General features: G+C 46.2%; 1 long non-coding RNA gene across 1 annotated transcript in view; it reads left to right on the plus strand.

The window, feature by feature from the left end:
• Positions 1 to 19,252, plus strand: part of LOC139075858 (uncharacterized) — an 88,307-nt gene extending 69,055 nt beyond the window's left edge. Inside the window, exon 2 of the long non-coding RNA XR_011526771.1 lies at positions 17,570 to 19,252. This is a non-coding gene — a long non-coding RNA (uncharacterized lncRNA). The remainder of the gene's footprint in view (positions 1 to 17,569) is intronic.
• Positions 19,253 to 19,970: the final 718 nt, after the last annotated feature.

Genomic DNA, 19,970 nt, shown 5'->3' on the forward strand with positions numbered 1-19,970 from the left:
AGACTGAGGCAGAGAGTAGTCAAGTAATTTTCTCAGTGTCACACAGCTAAGAAATGGCAGAGTTGGGACTCCAGCCCGACTAGAACTTTACACACTTAGCTAGTATCTTCCAGTATGTTCTGTTCAGACACTTCATCCTCAGCCCTGCTCATTGCTGCCCTCCTGTCCCTGCTGTCGTGGCTTCAAGACACTACACCAGAATGGCCTTTTCCCAGGGACCACACAAGCCTTTTCATCCGTCGCCTTCTTCCGGTTTTGTTCTGTAGCTTCCTGGGCACTGGCGGCAGAAGAAGGATCCAGTATTAACATCTGTGCTGTAATTTTCCATGACTATCTCAGAACGACTGAGGACATGACTACTATTTTCTGGATCAAAAAGTCTTTTAGGCTCTGTCCTGACCTCTTTGGACAAACATGGTTTAGGTACGAGTCCAAATGCTTCACAACATTCTTTTGGAAATTGAGCAAAGCTGGAAATTTTGTCAGAGAGAAACAACCAAAGTTCATGGCCAAAGAGTAATGTGTTTGCTTAACCTTGGGGAAAAAGATTTTTTTTTTAAGTTATAAAGTTTAATGTAATTATAACCCTCCCCTCAACTAAAACGGCAACAGAAAACACAATGGGACCCAGGTTTCCAAGTGTGAAAATGTTCTGTGTGTGGATCCATATAAATATCTTAAATACATTTAACTTTGTTGTAAATACGTGTACGTGCTTCTTGTAAATATACAGACCTAGTTCTGTCCAGATTTCAGAGTCATAGGAGTTATGGTTTTTATCTATTTCTCCAACGTTAACAGTTTTCGTTCTTATAAAACAAAGGTAGCTTTTTCAACTAGGTACAGAGTCAACGACCATCCCCACAGTTGTGGATGGCTTTGGATTCTGGCCCATGTCTGCTTACGAGGCAGAGTCTCATCCTCTGGGCAAGTTGGCCCTCGGCTCTCAGTGAGCTCGCAGGTCCACAGTCCTACTCATAGGCCCTGGGATGCAGAGGTGATTGTCATAACGGGAGTTCACACGGAGGCCCTAAGCGGCAAGCACTGTGCTTTGTGCCTAGTGTGTTTTGTCTCCTCTAATCCTCACAACAAATCCACGAAGTCAGTGCCATTATCACCCCTGGCTTACAGAGGAGGAAACTGAGACACCGTGTGCAGAGTCAGGAGGTTTTAGCGTGGAGTCTGGTTTCATTGCTGGCCCTAGGAATGTAGATGTCTCTCTCCTTTTTTTCCATTCAGCTTCCTTCTATTTATGTAAATGAAACTCAAGGAAATGAACAGGGAATCTCTTGCTGGATTCTCTGTTTAGTCTCCTTGGACAGGACGGAGAGGGGTCCTGTGGCCGTTCCTCTGCCAGGTGTCTCCCCAGCCTCGCTGGCCTCTGTGCCTGTGGAGGACGCTGCACGGGGCTGGGCCTCTGAGAGACGCAGGGCTGTCGATGGCCCTGTAAAACCCTAGACTTCTTCACGCAGTTGGTTTTCACCTTACAGAGAAAAGGAAACGTTAAGTCCTATTTTATGACTTTGGGTTTTTCTTTTCTCTTTGTAATGAGAAGAGTGGAGGTAGGATTCCACACTATCTCAAAGAAACGTAGCCATATATTTTAGTTAGAGCACACATTATCTTGGTAGAATATTATATGTGGCCCAACAATGACAGTTCCTCAATTTAAACACTTTGTGCCAATGCATGGCTTGTTGTCCTCCATGGTGAGGGCTGGTGCTGACCACGCAAATTCTTGTCATCACTTCTGTCTGTCATCTTCAGTCCTGTGGAGCAGGTTCTGTGCCCAGGTCAGGGCTCTCACATGATGAAAGAAACTCAAAGAAAGGCAGATGAGGAAGGGACAGTCAGAGAAAGAGCCCAGTCGCCCCTCACATTTGAGCAAGAGGAGAAACGGAGCCCAGACAAATGTACAACACTTGTCCTAGCACGAGGTACCCAGTAGGCATTCAACAGATATCGCTAACTCCGTTCTCCCAGCTAACGTGAAGGTCTAACCCAGGTCAGACCAAGATAACACATAGATTTAGCTTGATGTGACAAGTCTCACCACAGGCTAGTAGGTGTGTGGAGAGCTTTGATGAAAAGGATTGTAAGGCTGAGGCTTCAGTGGGAAAGCTGGTGGGGATGGCTTAGGATGCCTGCCATGGGTAAGCAGGGGCTGATGTCAGCATGCGTGAGCATCTGCGACCCAGTGATGTGGGACAGTAAAAATGTACATCATTTATGAAGTCCTACTAAGAGTGCACACTAGACATTTTACAAATGTTAACTCATTAATTATTCTAGCCACCCTATGAGATACTTGTTATTAAGTTCATTTTCCAGATGAGGTAATTGAGAATTAAAAAGCTTAAGTAACTTGTCCAAGGTTACGTGGCAGTTCAGTGGCAGAGCCCGGGTTTGACCTCACGTCTGTCTCGTTTCAAAGTCTTGCTCTCTCCACCACTTTCTCCTGGCTGCAGTCAGAGCCAGCTGTCATTTCTGCTGAGCGTTCCAGCACGCGTTACTGATGGCCTTTGGTCCAGGGTGCTGATCTGGGGCATGGTGTTTCCTGATCGGCAGACGCTTGTCTTCGTTTGGACATAGAGAAGATCCCTGGGAGAAATGTGGATTGCGGAGCAACCCATAGAAGAACTGGACATCCTGCCTTTCCTCTGACAATATGTGGCGTGGTCTGTCCTCTTCAAAGTGACAAACTGAGAAAAGCGATCGGCTGATTGTGACATGGAGAACACCTTACATTTTTACCTGCTATATCCAATGGCACATATTTTGTGTGTTTGTTTCAATAAATCCTAAATTACAAGGGGCGTTTCCTCCTGATTTGTTACTTCACTTTTCACGTTTAAGCGTGGTCCAGTGGTGAAGGAAAAATTACAGAATCTCTCTATCCTGGTTCTTTCCTCTCATTCTCCATAGTGGAAAAAGAAAAGAAAAAGGCTGGTTTCAGTCCTGGCTGGTAACTGAACTGTCCAATTCTGAACTAAACTTGGCCGATGGTGGTTCCAGCTTTGTTCATGAATAATCGACAGTCACATCTGGATTCATATATTTACCTAAATGCAGACAAACGCAAATTATCTTGGATTTGCCTGATGTATTTCTATCTGATGCTGTATTTTTTTCCCTAAATATCTCACCGCACCATCTCACGCCTCCACATTTCTCTTTTCTCCAAAGACCTAGCAACAAAAATATGGGCTTCTTTCTCCCGTCACATTCTCCACCCGAGCAGTAAGTGTAAGGGTTTAAGAAATAGACCCTCTTTTTCTTTAAAGTGATTCAATGCAAATTTTTGAATACGTGTGACATGCAAAATATCAGAACATCTTGAAACAGCGATACCTTCCGAGACGGCGTGTTTTCACGTCTCGTTTTAAATGAAGCCTGAAAAAGATCGTCTCCGCACCAAATAAGGCGCAAGCCTTCAGGCGCACACACGTGCACGCCCAGTCCTTCCTCCCACTCCACCCCGCCAGCCTATTTTTTTTTTTTATTAGAAAACACTTGAAACTTATCATGTGCAGCAGATGGGAGTAGAAAATGCAACTTGAAGACAGTTATATAAATATATCCTTGATGTCTGTTTTGCTTTTCAATTTGCAACGAAAAGTACAAAGGTAGCGCGGCGCGCCAGCGAGGGCCGTCTGTGTCTCCTGATATCCATTCCAGATGTCGGCTAGACTTCGTGGAGCCAGGCTTATGGCACTGGGGCTGGAGCCGCGGGTCTCCTCCTCCAGGTGCGATGCCTCATGCTGATCCCCCACATGCTTGCTGGCCTTGTCCAAACACTCTGCGCTCTGGGCCGACCTCCACCACCGGTCCTGACCCTAATTAGCGTCCTGATTCCTGGCTCTCCCAGGGCGGGTCTAGAGGCAGGGCCACGTGTGCCTGCTTAGCACCTTGCCTCCGCAGACATGAGAACCTTAAAAAGGCAAAAAATAAAAAGAAAACAAAAGAGAGAAAAGGAAAAAAAGTAACCCCAATGTTGTTGGCAAATACCATCTGCCAGCCAGCAAGCGGCTCCTTGTGCCTGTCCACTTACTGGGCTTCCCGAGAGGCTGGCGCTGTCTGACCCCGGGACTGGCAAAGCGCGAATGTGGCTCTCTGTACACGCTTGTAAAGGATTTTACACCGTAATATGTTAACTTCCTGATTAAACAGTGCTAAGCACAGGAGTGTCTCATAAATCTTGCAGGCGCCGACTTCATTTATCTGAACATCGGTTACTGTCTAGTGTGGGTAAACAAGTGACAGGGGCATTTATTACGATGTATGGGACCACAGAGTAGTGCTATTAATAACCTGTGCCCCGGGTCCCCTCATCTGAGAGATACCCTTGTCTTTGAAGGGGAGCCTGCAGCCTTTCTGCTCTCAGTTCAGACTAGGTCCATCCAGGGGAAGGTTCTGGAAGAGTCTGCACAAAGAATTTCAGGTGAAAGATTATTGGGCAAAACCAAGAATCACTAATCGCCTCCCTGCCAGCTGCCCTCCCCTGCCCCATGCGTTTCAGGGCACTGAATGGCGCTCGGGACCGAGGGACTCTTGGGATGTCATAGTTCTCTACACTGTTTTGCAATTGGAAAACGTTTAAGAACATAACAGTTCGAAGGACAGTCTTAGGAATGACAGACTCGTTCAAGGTCACAGTGGGAAATGGGAGGACTCAGCCTAGGGGGAGCCCTTTTTCTCCCTGGTGCCTTTAGAAGCAGGAAATGAACTGCATTAGGCGTTATTAGCACCAATGGGTCTATTCCTCTGTGTCAATGACAGAAAACAAACACTGAGAGATTATCTTGCCTTTCCTTTTGCTTCCTCATAACAAAAAGAACCCATCTTAATTGCACACATCTTTATTATTTTGAATCCTGTGTGTGTGTGTATCTGAAGGGGGGACAGAAATAAACTAACTCGTGGATGGGAAATGGAGAAAAAAGTCTGAATTCTTATTTACTTTATTGCTTTGGAATTCAGATTCTCAATTATGTGTTCACTGTGGTAAAGTAAATGTGGGTCCACTGAAGTGTTGCTAGTGTAGCATTCATTCTTCCCTGAACTAGCTGTGTGTCATTGGGCATATTACTTAATCAGTCTGAACCTGATTTCTTTTTCACCTCTAAAATGAGGGAGATAGGTTACCTTGAGCTTTAAGTAAAATTTTTTTTTTTTTTATGAAAGAATCTAGCAGGGGGCTAGACACAGAAAATGCTCTTGATACATTCCAGAAATGTGGAATTCAGCAGAAAAGGCAGAAAAGATGCCTTTGATGGGAAAATTCAAAATACTTTGTTATAAGAGTTTCACCTATAATTAGATTTATTTTCAACCAACAAGTTTGAAGGCTCAGCATGCAGGGCAGGTGTGCAAGGCAGGTGTTCTACACGCTGTGGGACACAGAGATGAGAAAGTCATGACCATCCTTGGGGGATATCCTCTGAAGGGGAGACAGACCTGGGACGCAACTGGCAGGGCTTCATTATATGGCTCCAATGGCGGACTGAGGAAGAGGCTCGTGGATGGTGGCAGAGGACGACGGAGTAGAGAAAGATGATTGGGTCTCAGTGGCACTAGGTCAGGCATCAGCCGTGTCCTCTTAGGGAGCACCATGGGAAGAAACCTTGGGTTATCTTCTTCAAAGAACACCACCCTAGAGCCTGGTGGGGATTGTGCACCCAGGGTGTTCACATAGGCACCACTCCTGCCCCTTCTGTGACCCCACCCTCACGTTCCAGTCTCCTGGCAGCAAGTGCCATCCCCAGATGGGCCAGCTTCTCTCAGCTGTCTACATCTTTGCTTCTGCTGCCTTTCTGCCCAAGATCAATTTTCCTCCATTCTTCAACTGGTCAAATCTCATTTTGTTCCCCAGGAGTCTAGCTCAAAGCTCTCTGTGAAGTCTTCCCCAGCTCCTTGGCTAGAATTAATCATCCCTGTGCTCCCCTAGCCTTGCACATGCATTTGTTTTAAACGTTCCTTTTTGTGTGTGTGAGGAAGATTGGCCCTCAGCTACCATCTGTGCCCATCTTCCTCTTTTTGCTTGAGGAAGACTGTCACTGAGATAACATCTATGCCCATCTTCCTCCACTTTATGTGGGATGCTGCCACAGCGTGGCTTGATGAGCAGTGCTGGGTGTGCATCCTGGATCTGAACCTGCGAACCCCAGCCCACCAAAGTGGAGCACACGAACTTAACCACTACGTCACCGGGCCGGACCCTCAATGTTCTTTTTAAATGCAGCTGTCTTGGAAGATGGGTAGGCCGGGGGCCGTGTGTCATTCTGCTCTGCATCGTTGGCAGCAAAGGGGTGTCCCCAAGAGGGCTGTAGAAGGGAAGGGGGCGTGGTGCTCTTGTGCCCTTTCTGTGTCCATGTGGTACACATCTTTCCCACCTGGCCTCACTGGCCCCTCCCAGCAAGACTGCAAGGGAGGTGGTGGCACCACATTTTGGGTCAAGAAACTGAGATTTAAAGAGATTTATTAACATGTTCAAGATCACTCAAATAGTATTATGATGGAAACAAGATTTGAATCCAGGTGTTTTTGATTCCAGCTCCTTGATTAGACATGGTTTTATGGGAAAAACCCGCAGCCAGGACTGGCGGGAGCAGCCGGTCAGCATCCAGGGATGGTGCTTTGAGCAGGTGGTCCCAGCGTGTGGCTCCCTGCCCCGTACACCAGGGTTCCTGCAAAATCGAGTAGAATCAGCCACAGTCTATGGCTGGTTAGCCTTCTAGTCATGAGACCGGCCTGTGCCCCAGGCGGAGTGTGCAGTGTGCAGCTGGAGGGCCGGGTCGGAATACTATCTCCGCCAGCCTCTGCCCTGCAGGGCTGCCGTGATAATGCAGGCATAGCACGCATAACAGCGCGGGGCCCACAGGGGTGATCCAACACTATTTGGAATCTGATAACAATACTTATTACTTACCTTTTGCCCTGGGATTGCTAAGAACATGCTTTTATCAGAACTAACAATTTCCACAGACTTCCAAAAGGGGAGAAGTGCAAGATCGTCAAGGGTAATTCAGACTTGGTACTTGTAGAAGCTTATTGGACTCAAGTTCAGCCTGGCAACTGGTTGTCAGGAAAAAATATTCCAGAGCAGGGATTGGCAAAACGCTGCCCGCAGCCGAATCTCAGCCCTCGGCCTGTTTTTCCACAAACCATGAGCTAAGATGGCTTCTACACTTTTAAAGTGTTGTAAAAATAAAAAAAAAAAAAAAAAGTAAAGCAAAACAAAAGAAGCCTGTGAGACAGAGAGCCTCTGTGGCCGGCAAAGCCTCAGACTTTCCTATCTGACCCCACGCAGACAGAGTTTGCCGAACTCTGCTCTGGGCACTGTTTTCCCAGAGTGTCTACAGATACAGGTATTAAAACGAAGGCTCCATAGCTGGTGAGTCTGGGAAATGCTAGGCTTTTAGCAAAGTAAGCAGAGAACTGCACTGCAGGGCCCTGAAGAGCCTTTAAATCCCCAAATTTATTTGGCCTATGAGCCCCTTCTGCATGGATCACCTTGAAGATGTGTGTCTCAAGACTATACTTTGAGAAACGCTGATGTAGGAATTTTAATACAAAGGCGTCTCCACCAGTAAACACTTAAAAGAGAAAAGTACGGGCTGAAGTCACAAGTTCAAGATAGTCACCCTTTAAAGATGCCAGTCTACTGGTTTGATGCCAGGGAGGACGCAGGCCACCTGAGATGTCCTAACGGGTCTTCCTTTCCTGTGGTAAGTTAGGGTTTTAAATTTTCATGATGGCGGCAAAATTAAAGTGGAAAATTGTACCATCGCAGGTGAGTGCCTCGAACGTGGTCTAGACGGCTGCGCTATCAGTCCCCTGCCCCCTCCATCGGTCCCTGAGGGTCACCCCTGGGACGTGTGATGTTTGCACAGAAGAAATTCTTAACAGACTAGAGCATAAGTCAGGTCAAGCTGAGCTGTCTGTTGAGCTCTGAGGCTGCCAACAACCTCGATGAATTATTTAGTGAAGAGTCCTTGAAAGGCCAGATCTGGCCAAGGTAGACAGAACCCAGCCAGGATTGAGCCGGGATTATAACAGTGCTCAAACTTCCTTCATTTTGTTACTCCAGACATTTACAAGAGGCACCTACTATGTGCTAGGCATGTGCTAAGAGAGGGTGGATACACATATAATTAAGAAATTCTTTACCTACTAAAATTTATAGAATCAATCAATACTTATTAGGCACCGACTATGTGCCTTGCAGGAAAACACAGAAGACCTGACCCTGACCTTTATGGAGCCCACGGTCTAGCAGAGAAGACAGCACTGAACGAGTAACTAAAGTACAGTTAGGGTAAGTCCTGGGACCAGAGTGTTGAACAAAACAGACAGTCCCCTCCCTCTTGGAGCTCACAGCTCGATGAAGAAGACAGACATGTGAATTGAAAGTCACTGCACAGTGTGACATTTCTAACAGGATACTACAGGTTGCTGTGAGCTCACAGGAGGCACGATGCAATCTCTCTTGGTGGGCTGAGGAGATGTTGAGCTGGAGAGGAACCTGTTGAAGGAGGACTAAGTCATCCACAAGGCAGAGAAGGAGGAGGGACGTGCCAGGCAGAGGGCATATCATGTTCGAAAGCAGAAGAATGTGAAAGAGCCTGGCGAGCTAGACAGAGGGCCGGGGGTCCAGGCCAGGCACACACGAGAACTGTGAGACAGCAAGCAGAGCCCGAGACCAGGCAAGGGATGTGTTGGGGGCAGGTCAAAAATTTAAAATACCGTAGGTGAACGATGACCAGCGCTGCTGAAGTCAGAGTAATTTTCTGTGTTTCCTGCTGGTTTTTCAGAGAAGTTGAAATCTCCGGATCAACTCGCTCTTGGGGGGATAGTTTCTCAAGAGTGGGCTTGGGGACATTACTCTCCTGAAAGTGTCAGGCACCGTGCAATTTCGTGGTGTGCTCTTTGAGGAGAAGACAGAGGTGGCTTCGAAACCACATGCCCTGTGCTGCCGAGGCAACCCGTGCAACAGAAAAGAAAGTTTCAGAATTCAGGTGTTTGAAATCTTATCAGTATTGTAATTACGAAGTCAGCTGCTCTCTCAAAAATTAAGAATGTGCTTTTGTGAAATGACACAGATAAGAACCTACTGATGCAATTAGAGATTGATTCTTACAAAATATGCTGGGTCATGCATGGCCCTTAGCCAAAAGCCTCAATTTTTCAATCAAGAAACTCTTGGGGCCAGCCCGGTGGCCGAGTGGTTAAGTTCACATGCTCCGCTTCGGCAGCCGAGGGTTTTGCTGGTTTAGATCCTGGCTGTGGACACGGCACCTCTCATCAGGCCATGCTGAGGCGGCTCCCACATAGCACAACCAGAGGCATTCACAACCAGAATATACAACTATGTACTGGGGGGCTATGGGGAGAAGGAAGAAAACAAAAAAAGAAATTCTTGATGGGTTTTGTTGATGTTGGTACATCCCTCTTTTCAAAGTATCATCTTATACAAATTCATCTTTTTGAGGAGTGAAAATCTGAATGAGTTTTACTTAGGTGTTTTGCAAGAGCCCTGTAGTTGCTTGGTACATGCGTGAGTGTCCAGGAAAGAGCATGGCTTTAGCCACCAGCCAGAGATCTATGTCTGGCTCTGCCATCCATCAGCCATCTCACTTGGGGACAGTTTCAGACTTTCATTGATTATGATGATTTTAAAAACAAAGGGAGGGGGCTGGCCCCATGGCTGAGTGGTTGAGTTCGCGCGTTCCGCTGTGGCAGCTCGGGGTTTCACTGGTTTGGATCCTGGGCACGGACATGGCACCACTCCTCAGGCCACGCTGAGGCAGCGTCCCACATAGCACAACCAGAGGCACTCACATCTAGAATATACGACTATGTACTGGGGGGCTTTGGGGAGAATGAAAAAAAAGAAGATTGGCAAGTTTTTAGCTCAAGTGCCAATCTAAAAAAAAATCAAAGGGAACTTGGAGATAATTTAATCTGTCCCTTTATCTTGTGAGTGAGGAGCTTGAGGCCCCTTGGGTGGAGGAGACTGAGAGGCGATCACTGCGTGAGGAGAGGGCAGCACCAGGCCTGGCTCAGAGTCCATGGCTCCAGCTCCAAGTGCTGCTTTCCCTCATTCTTTCTTTCCTTACTTGTCTCAGTTTCTTTGTCTGTAAAGAGAGAACAGTAATTGCTGCCCTGCCTTCTGCATTGCTTTATGGTGAAGATCAATAAGATGAAAGCAGAGAAGCACATTAGGAACCAGAATCTACTGTCCCTGTGCAGGAGAAAGAGTGTAGGCTGTAGGCAGGAAGGGAGGGCTCTTGCTCATCGCGTCCTCCTATCTTTTTTGTGTCTTTTCATCCCTCACTTGTAACAGGAGCTGACACATTATGGTCAACATGATATATTAGCAATTTAGAAGTTTCAGACGAGACCTTTACTTGAGCTCTACCAGGTGTCAACTGCTTTGTTAGGCACTCAGCACTCAGAGAAACGGCCCAGGATTAATATTTATTGAGTGAGTCGCGTGTATGTATGTGTGTGTATTGCTTTGTCATGACTTATTTCTAAAATCACCTGAGATTAGGCATTCTTACTGCTAATTCATTAATGAATAAGCTGATGAGTGCAGAGGAAGTCACCTGGACAGGCTGAGAAAGACAGAAGTGGTGAGCGACAGTGTTTGAGAAAAGGTGCTTCTGACTCCAGAGTTCCTGCCATTCCCATTGTAACCTGCAGACTCCTGCCTGCAAGTGGTTTTGTTTTGACGGTACAGAGTCAGATTGTAGCTAGCATTTCCTGAGCACTTGCGACTTGTGAGGTGCTGATGGAAGCCCTGGATAGGTGCAAATGTTGCTCATTCCATCCTCCAACAGCCAGGTGAGGAGGCCCTAGTATGAAACCACTTTAGAGACGAAGAGCCACGGGCACAAGGAGGCAGCTGGCCTAGCCCGCTTTCACTAGGGACGCAGACCTGGCCAGTCGGGGAGCCTTTGTTTTCACGCCTGCCCCCGTGACCCCTGCGTTGGAGCCCTCGTTCTAGCAAGAGAGAGAACTGTCTGCGAGGGTTTTAAAACAGCATTTGGCAAAATTCTTAGAGTTCATCCCATAGTAAGAATTCATTTAAAATTTTCCACTGCAACCTACTATATGCGTGTGCACACACACTCAGAACAAAAGTTTTTTCATGAAATAATGCTTACCCTTACAATAGCTCTGGGTTTCTCCGTCTCAGCACTGTTGACATTTTAGGATGGGTAATTCTGTGATGGGCAGGACTGTCTTGTGCGCTGTAGGATGTTTGGCAGCATCCCTGGCCTCTACCCAGTAGATGCCAGTAGCACCAACCCCCGCAGTTGTGACAACCAAAAATGTCTCCAGACATTGCCAATGTTCCCTTGGAGAAGGAAACACCCCTGATTGAGAACTAATGCCATAGATGACACTCGTATTTTCTATACTATTCTGTAATATATTCTATTTATTAAAAATAAAAAGAATCAGGTTGCAACCTACAAAATCGATGGTTTGACCCACTGTCAGGTCTTGGTTTTCCATTTGAAAAACCCTATTATAGGATTGTGGGATTATGGGGGTGTTTTGTAAAGAAGGAGAAAATAGAAGATAATGATTTCAAGAGACAACAGGTAGTGGGAATTTTATAATAAATGAGGAAATCAATAATATAAATTTGAAAATATAAATATACTACCTGAAAGGTCCTGTTTAGAGGGGATTGAGGCTTTCAAAATATGAAGATGGTAGACTATGTGGGACATACTGTGAATTGTTCAGATAGGAATTCTTCTCCTGAGCATTTGGGGAAGGATTAATATAGTTGGAATGAATGTCCTGAGTTCTCTCTGGCTCCCTAAGGAGCTGGAACTCAGGTGCCCTCAGGATCTGAGAGGGTAAAATGACAAAAGGATTTTTTTCATTGAAGTATTTATTTACAAATTCTACCCATAAAAAGGATAAATGACTTCATAAAAAAGTAAAATGAGGGTCTGGCCCAGTGGCATAGTAGTTAAGTTCCGCGCTCTCTGTTTTGACAGCCTGGGTTCGCGGGTTTGGATTCCAGGGGCAGACTACACACTGCTCATCAAGCCAAGCTGTGGTGGTGACCCACATATAAAGTGGAGGAAGATTGGCACAGATGTTAACTCAGGGCTAATCTTCCTCAGCAAAAAAAAAAGGTAAAATGAGTAAGTATAACCAGAAAAACCTATGAACAGGAGATTTTTTTTTCTCTCCTACGTAAAGGGAGGGTAGAACTGTACACAATTTTTTTAGAGCTCAAAGTCTAAAAGCACCTCAGTATCAACAGTAAATTAATGGGGGCTTCCTGAACACTTTCATGGTTTAGGTATCAATACCCTGAGCCCTATCCTGAGCATCCGAGAGTCTGAGGAGGTGACTAGAACAAAGGTTCGGAGTTGTATAGGTCTGAGTTTGAGTCCAGGTTCTGTCTACTTTCTACTGGAAACTTGGTGAAATTGCTTAGTTCCCCTAAGCTTCATTTGTCTTCTCTTTAAAGTAGGAATGATAATATCTGTCTCAAAGACGCTGACTGCTGTGAGTATTAAAAGAAATAAGCCTCACAATGCCTGGCATAGCGTATGTATTCAGTAAATGCCCTAAAAATAAAAATCACCATTACTGTTGATGGGTAGCCTTGATATTAGACAAAGTCCTAGGATCATGGGCCCCTCCAGGCTTCCTCTGGGTGGAGAGTGAGCTGCTGGGAGCCGTATTTTACGTTGGTTGCCCAATGAGATTTGCCCCGAAACAGTAGCTGCTGAGCAGAAATGACCGACACCTCCGTGGTGAGAAGTTTCACACTCTCAGAGAGGTGGCTTGGAGGAGGGACCTGGTGACTCCCCACGGCATCAGGTCTGAGCAGTGCCTCGTGGAGAGAGCTCTATTGATGAAGGGCCATGAATGCCCGATGACTTAGCTACTCCTCCGCTTAAAGGGGAATCATGAGAGTCTATTGCTGTGTTGTTGGGCCAATGACATACGATAGATAGATGGCAATCCATATGATGAGGAATTCTCAATTTGCATCATATTCAGTTGTATTTTTTAAAAAGCCTGCTGTAAAAATGGATATTAATCAAAACAACTATCAAATTACACGCATGTCTGACAAAAGAAATGTGTTGGTTGAAGTCACAGAGTGGTAGCTGACCACTCGTATACGTGGACTTGCCCACTAATGTTGCTTAGAAACACCACGTTATCAAGAAGAACCTCATGTCAGTTTGGAGCAGTTCCCAGACAGCTGGTTAGTAAAGATAATTTGCAATGGAAAAAAGTCTAATATCTGTTCCAGTAATTTTTCTTTTCTCTTGAATTAATTTTTTCATACTTAAGGAGATAATTTTGGAGGAGGAATGGTAGACATGCTTGATACTTCCTTCAACAAGACGGAAAGTTAAATAAGAAAATACCTGTAAATGTATAAATGTACAGTTTGTCAAAATGGCCATTAAAAAGATAAGGAAGTCTGGGGAGAAACTGATGAAACTTGGCGACTAAAACAATGATGCATTCCTGGGGGTTGGCCCGGTGGTGCAGCGGTTAAGCTTGTACGATCCGCTTCTCGGCGGCCCGGGGTTCGCCGGTTCAGATCCTGGCTGCGGACATGGCACTGCTTGGCAAGTCATGCTGTGGCAGGCGTCCCACATATAAAGTAGAGGAAGATGGGCACGGATGTTAGCTCAGGGCCAGTCTTCCTCAGCAAAAAGAGGAGGATTGGCAGCAGTTAGCTCAGGGCTAATCTTCCGAAAAATAAATAAATAAATAAATAAATAAAATTAAAAAATTAAAAAATGATGCATTCTAGAAATTTCCGGGAAGTGTAGCTAGGAAAGGAGACCCTAAAAAGTGACAAATGTGTCCTCCACCTGAGTGTTGACATAGATCAGCGGTTCCAAAATACTTTATCACCATCATAGCAGCTCTTCTGGATGAGAACACTCAATGCCAGTTAGGACTTTCCCTCTCAAAGGACGCTAAGATGCTTTTAAAAATCTCATCCTTTGTGGATATCATGGTTAGAAGGCCTCCTTTTTTATTAAGATGCTCTAGGAAAGCCAGAGAATATCTGGAGGAAACACTAAGATGGAATCAGTTAGCGTGATTTAAGCTTGAATGTTTATGAAACTGCCTAGCTCAGTGGATTCCAAAGCTCCCCCCAGTTAGTTGAACTGTGAAATTCTTTTTTTCAGAGACCTGCCATTGGAAAGTCTGTTATGTAAAATAAACAAAGTAGAGCAGCTCCAAGGATGGTAGGGGGCAGAGGAGTCCCACCCGCTCTCCTCTTTCCAGTCTGCCTTTCAGGCTCCCAACCCCGACACTCTGCCCTTGACCCAGGGTCCCTGACGGGTACCTTGGAGCTCTGTGGAGGGGTGGGGCTCCCTCAAGGCAGCTAAGGGTCCACCTGGAGCTCAAAGTCTAAAAGCACCTCAGTATCAACAGTAAATTAATGGGGCCTTCCTGAACACTTTCATGGTTTAGGTATCAATATACCCTGAGCCCTATCCTGAGCATCGGAGAGTCTGAGGAGGTGACTAGAACAAAGGTTCGGAGTTGTATAGGTCTGAGTTTGAGTCCAGGTTCTGTCTACTTTCTCCTGGAAACTTGGTGAAAGGACAGTAAGATGCTTTTAAAAATCTCATCCTTTGTGGATGGTGACCTCCAGGCACATCTCAGTGCCCAAGCAGACGATTCCATCCATGACTGGTCTGGCAGGAATGAATATCCTAAAGAAACGATTTGTAGGACTAAGTGTTTTAATGAAACTTGTGACCCACACATATCCTCATAAAATTCTAAGCACAGTCACGTGGGGCATAAGACTTTTCAGTCAATGATGGACCACACATACGACAGTCGTCTTATGAGATTAGAGCCATACAGCCCCGATGTGTAGTAGGCTATACCATCTAGGTTTGTGTAAGATATTCTATGATGTTCACATAATGATGGAATTGCCTAATGACACATTTCTCAGAATGTATCCCCATTGTCAAGCAACACATGACTACATATACATATATGTAAATGTGTATATATATGTATGGGTATGTATTTGTGCACGTTTTTTCTGTATTACTATTGGCCACCAACAATTAACAATCTGGGGTCCCAACTGCTTTCAGAACTGAAAGCAGGGCTTTGTTGCAAATGCAGAAGTGTACAATGTCTGGGTGTTCTACCATCTGAAGCAGTTGCTCTCAGAAAGGTTAGGTTTAGTGTTCTTACATTTACCTTCTGGAACACAGTGGGATTTCCCCCTGATCAATGAAGGAGAATTCGACTCTCGAAAGGGCAAACTGATTTCCACTTGGTCTCCATTCCCGCCTTCCCGAGATCCAGTTTTAAAGAGTTGAGAGCCCTGGAAGGCACCGGGGGGATGTTTCTACCTGAATGCACGCAGGCACTTTCACGGCAACCTGCACGCCTTTTACAGTGATAAACAGTAATTGTTTAAACCTTGGCTCACTTTCTTCCCTCAGTAAGAAGGAGAAGTCTGCCAGTTTGAACTTTCCTGGTCTCAGCTGTTTCAGAGTGGTGCAATCACGTTGTTAGATTCATTTTGCAGCTGGCCTAGTGAATTATATGCATTCAGAAACCAGCCTTACCTGGTTGACTCCGGTTTCCCTACAAATGCGCTCACATGGGCATATATTTGCCTCTGGCCCTGCCTCAACCAAGGAAATCTTTAATCCTGGAGGAAATTGTTATTGCTATTATTCTGGTGCTCAGCAACCGCCGTGCCTCCTCTCTGAGGAGTTCTCCAGCCAGATGGAAAGGGGGCTTGTATGGCGAGTGTGCTCACACACACTGAGAAAGTCTTGCACATGCAGCAATTTCAGCTTCTATTTCTGAGAATTTTGTCAGGAGTCTTGACAATCAATGAGAACTGAAAACAATTAGTCACAGTTGTGGATCTCTCTTTAAGTTCATGGTCCAAACAGCTTCACAGGAGAGCCACGTCCGAAGGCGAAGACCAGGGCCATGCAAAATACAGTTTTTAACCAGACAATGGCATTTCAGTCTGGGGCTCAGGAAACATCGTGACATTCCCTTTGTTTAATCAAAGTTCTTTCCAGCTCTCAAATGCTGTCTGATTTGCAGAGCTGCCTTATATTTCCTATCTCCGACAGACGATGTGGTTGGTACTGAAATCTTTACAGCAAATCTGAGCAAAATGTTTTCAACCGGTACAAATGCAGCCAAACAATGCTATTCTTATTATCAGTGAAAGACATTTCTGAATTTCCCTGAAGCAGGGAAGGACTCAGTTTTCTTTCATCCCATTCACTGCACCCGGTGAATTCACATTGAATTTGAGAAGCAAGAGCTCAGGAACAAGGAACCAAACCCCCGGCTCCCGAGAGAGGTGTTGGAGAGACTCACACGGGGGTCAGCTCTCAGCAGAGCTGAAAACCTGTCTAGCCTGCTTCTAATGACCGTTTCTCGTGGCCTCTGCTTTGCTACCTGTCATTTTCTTGCTGTGCCTTGTCACGCGGAGGAATGGTGTAGTGGAAAGAGTATTCAACAAATGTTTCCAGAGAGCTCCGCCTGTGTTGAGGCATGATCGCAAACGGAGCCCTGCCCTTCAGTAGCCCACAGGCGAGTGGGGAGGCGGTCTTGCAGACAAGCCAGAGCTCGAAAAGGTGACTTGGGTGGCCCTTCCACCCCACGGACTGCATCGTAACTCTGTACCCTTGGCTCATCTATTTAATCTCTTGTGTTCTGTTTCGTCATCTGTCACTTGGGTAATACCCACCCTGCAGGTTTGTGAAATAAGGGTCAGCCGAAGAGTTAAGTGAGATAATATATACACAGCACAAAGTTTGGTGCTTAACACACAAAGTGAGGGAGCTAATGGGCTGGGATAAATGTTGGTTCCCTTCTCACTGGGCACTCCTGGCCTCTACTTTCATTTATGTCATTCCAGACACAATGGGCAGGACTGTAGTTTTGTTTGTTCGTTTGTTTTCTTCGACTTTGTTCTATTTCATTTCTTTTTGGCCCTGGTCCCTCTGCTGTGCTGTTTCCAAGTCCTCTGGGCTCACTGGGGACAACCTGTATATGAAGCCGCATACCTGGCTGCCCTGAGCCGAGTTAGTTTTCCCAGGTCCCGTCTGTCCTTGTTCTCCATTCTTCCCCACCCCCCCTGGAAGGCCTCACTATGCCTCTGCCTGAACCCATGTGTAGTAGAATTTCAGGGGTGGTTTTATGTCATTCCCAGCAGGCTTATAAAAGAATAGGCAGTCAACAAACAATGTTGTACTGTTAAGGGAGGCAAGAGGTTGAGTTTCGGCTGTAGACTTCTCCAGGCCTCCGGAGCAACCACAACAGCTGCCCTGCAACAAGGCAAGAAAGCAGTGTAGCCCCAGCCTCTGACAAACCCCTTGGGCTCACCGTCTCCACTCTGGAAAAGTAGGTAAACTGCACATGTGGCGTGCAAATGTTCCCCGCTTTACCCAAATCTTATGCAATGTATCTGGAACAAAGGCCACCTGAGAGAAAGTTCTGCCGGTTCCGTGTCTCAGCTCTGTCCCTTCTGTTCTGTGTTCTGTTCCAGGTTGGAGAGGAAGCTATGGAAAGCTGCTCTTTTCCCTGTGGGGGCGCAGTGAGCTTGATGTGATTTCACTGTGTACAGACAGCTCCTTTCAAGAATCTGAAAACTGAAGGAAGAACTGGAGTCAGGAAATATGGCTGTGGACTTCCCACAGGCGGGCAGAGAGGACACTGTGAAACCTTGGGGATTGACAACCCCAATTTCGTCTTTTCCTTCACATGAGTCTGGCCCCGTGCCCTGGACCTAGCCAGCAGCCCACAGCTGCTGCAAATTGATTTATCCCCTGATGATAGTCGGAGCTGCTGCCTGTAACATCAGAGAGACACTGCTTTGCAGGATGTTTTTTAAAGACGATAAAATTTCCTTCGCTCCTTTCTGTTCTTTGTGCCATCTGGCATTTTGGGGTGCAAAGTATGATTAACAGCTATTACTTTTTCAAGTCAGGATTGTTTTGAGATGTATGTATTTGGGAGAGCAGTGGGGATGCCATGTCGCTTGATAACCATCGGACACCCCAAGACACCTGCCATCCTGGACGGCTAGGCTCATGGCTTTCTGTTGAAAAGGCCTATTGGAATTCCTTTTGTTACTATTCCTTGCCCCTTAGGACAAGTTGAACCAGAAGTGGCGAAATCTCCCTATTCTAACTGATTTCCTTCCCTGCCCTATTAGGAGACTGGGCAGCAGGCCTTGGAGCTGAGCCAAGACATGGAAAGGCCTCGAGCAGGGAGGTGACCATGGGAGGTCACCACATGCTGCTGAGCCCAGGACGCGGCCTTCCAGGGAAGAGCCCGAGCCGGCCATGAAGGCAGGGGCAGTGCGGCCTTGTGGGAACAGCGCAGGGCTTGGCGCCCAGTGGCCCTGGTTTGAGTTCGCTTCCCGCCGCTTTCCGACCCCTGAGCAGCCATTCATGCTTTTGAATCGCGGGTGCTTCATTTATACAATGGTACGGTACAAGCTTCCTCATGAGAGCGTTGCGAGGATTGAGTCAGATGAGGTAACGGCTGCAAAACCTCTAGTCGTGCAACGATTTTCCATCTGGGATGGAATCAAGCTACCTGGAGTGGCTAGAGCCTGTCTGGGAGGGGACACTGTTTTTACAAGAATCTTCTCTCTCCTGCTGCCCCTGCCTCGTGGGAGGGCGTTTCCCAGCGACTCGTCTGCTCCACCTGCAATTTCAAGTTCAAGATTTCATTCTCGGGCATTTCTAGAGCTTTCTGAAAGGCTCACCTGGTCCAGCTGACTAACTCTAGGAATGCTCACCTGCACACCACAGCTAAATTGATCATGAGAGCAATTTGTAACATCACCCCAAGAAAGAGGGCGGGTCAAGGAAGAATGGGATAGAAAAGGACTGTCTGTGAGGGTGGGATTCACAGAAACTCCCAAGCTGCCTGCACTGCACGTGTCACCTCTCCCAGCCTTGGAGATCCAGCACCACCTCCGACCTGGCGCCTGTGGCCTGGCAATGTCACCTCAGCGTGTGCTCTGTACCACAGGGAGTTACCCCGCCTTCCAGCCCACATTGGAAACTAGCCCTAAAAATCCAGTCACCCATATTTTGTATTGCCAACAGCACATTTCCAATTAAAAGCACAAGTTTGTGGGTATGAATCATGTACTTTGAATAAATTCTGCTATGTGATGATTTATTTTCTTGACACCAAATAAATTATACACAGTGAACTTGGCCTATATTTATACTACCTCGTCTATGGATCCTGGGTGAACATAAAGTTAATCGATTAGAATGACAACTAATTTAGTGGATGATGAGGACTCTGTAATTTGGACCCTGGAGGCAAATTATTTCATAGAAGTGAAGGGTCAAATAGTTTTTATGAACCAGAGGGTTTTATAATTCCTAGAAGTCCTTCCAGATTCAGAAACTTACCAAACGTGCAATACAAAGCTTCACTCCCCAGTGGGAACCCTAAAGCCTCAAGCCAGCCCACACTGGACATCCCGAGAGAAGCACTGGTTGCACCCAGCCCTCAAAGGCTGGCGTGCCTACTAAGGAAGTACAGAGATGGAAGATCTCAAAGCAAATTTGATTTTGAAATTGACTTAGTTGTAATAACCTAAGCTATCAGCGGCCCATTTTTAAAACTATTTTTTATACCAATATTCCTTTAAAAAAGAATTCGTTTTATATATAATATACTCTTGGGACCTGATACTATGAGCTGGCTACAAGTGCCTTTCCTTTCCTTTCTTCCTGGAGCAAGTGCTCTTAGATTTGAGGTCATGCACTCACAGACCTGCAAGCAACCATGGAGGCCCTTCCTAGCCTTAAACATGAAATGAAGAAACCAAGGCCCAGAGAGGGTTAGCATTTGGTCCCATGACACATGGCAAAATTGGGTATGGTTACAACCACAGGGAGCACGTGAGCTCCCTGAAG

The sequence above is a fragment of the Equus przewalskii genome, chromosome 14 (genome assembly GCF_037783145.1).
Source record: "Equus przewalskii isolate Varuska chromosome 14, EquPr2, whole genome shotgun sequence".
NCBI classification, from domain to species: domain Eukaryota; kingdom Metazoa; phylum Chordata; class Mammalia; order Perissodactyla; family Equidae; genus Equus; species Equus przewalskii.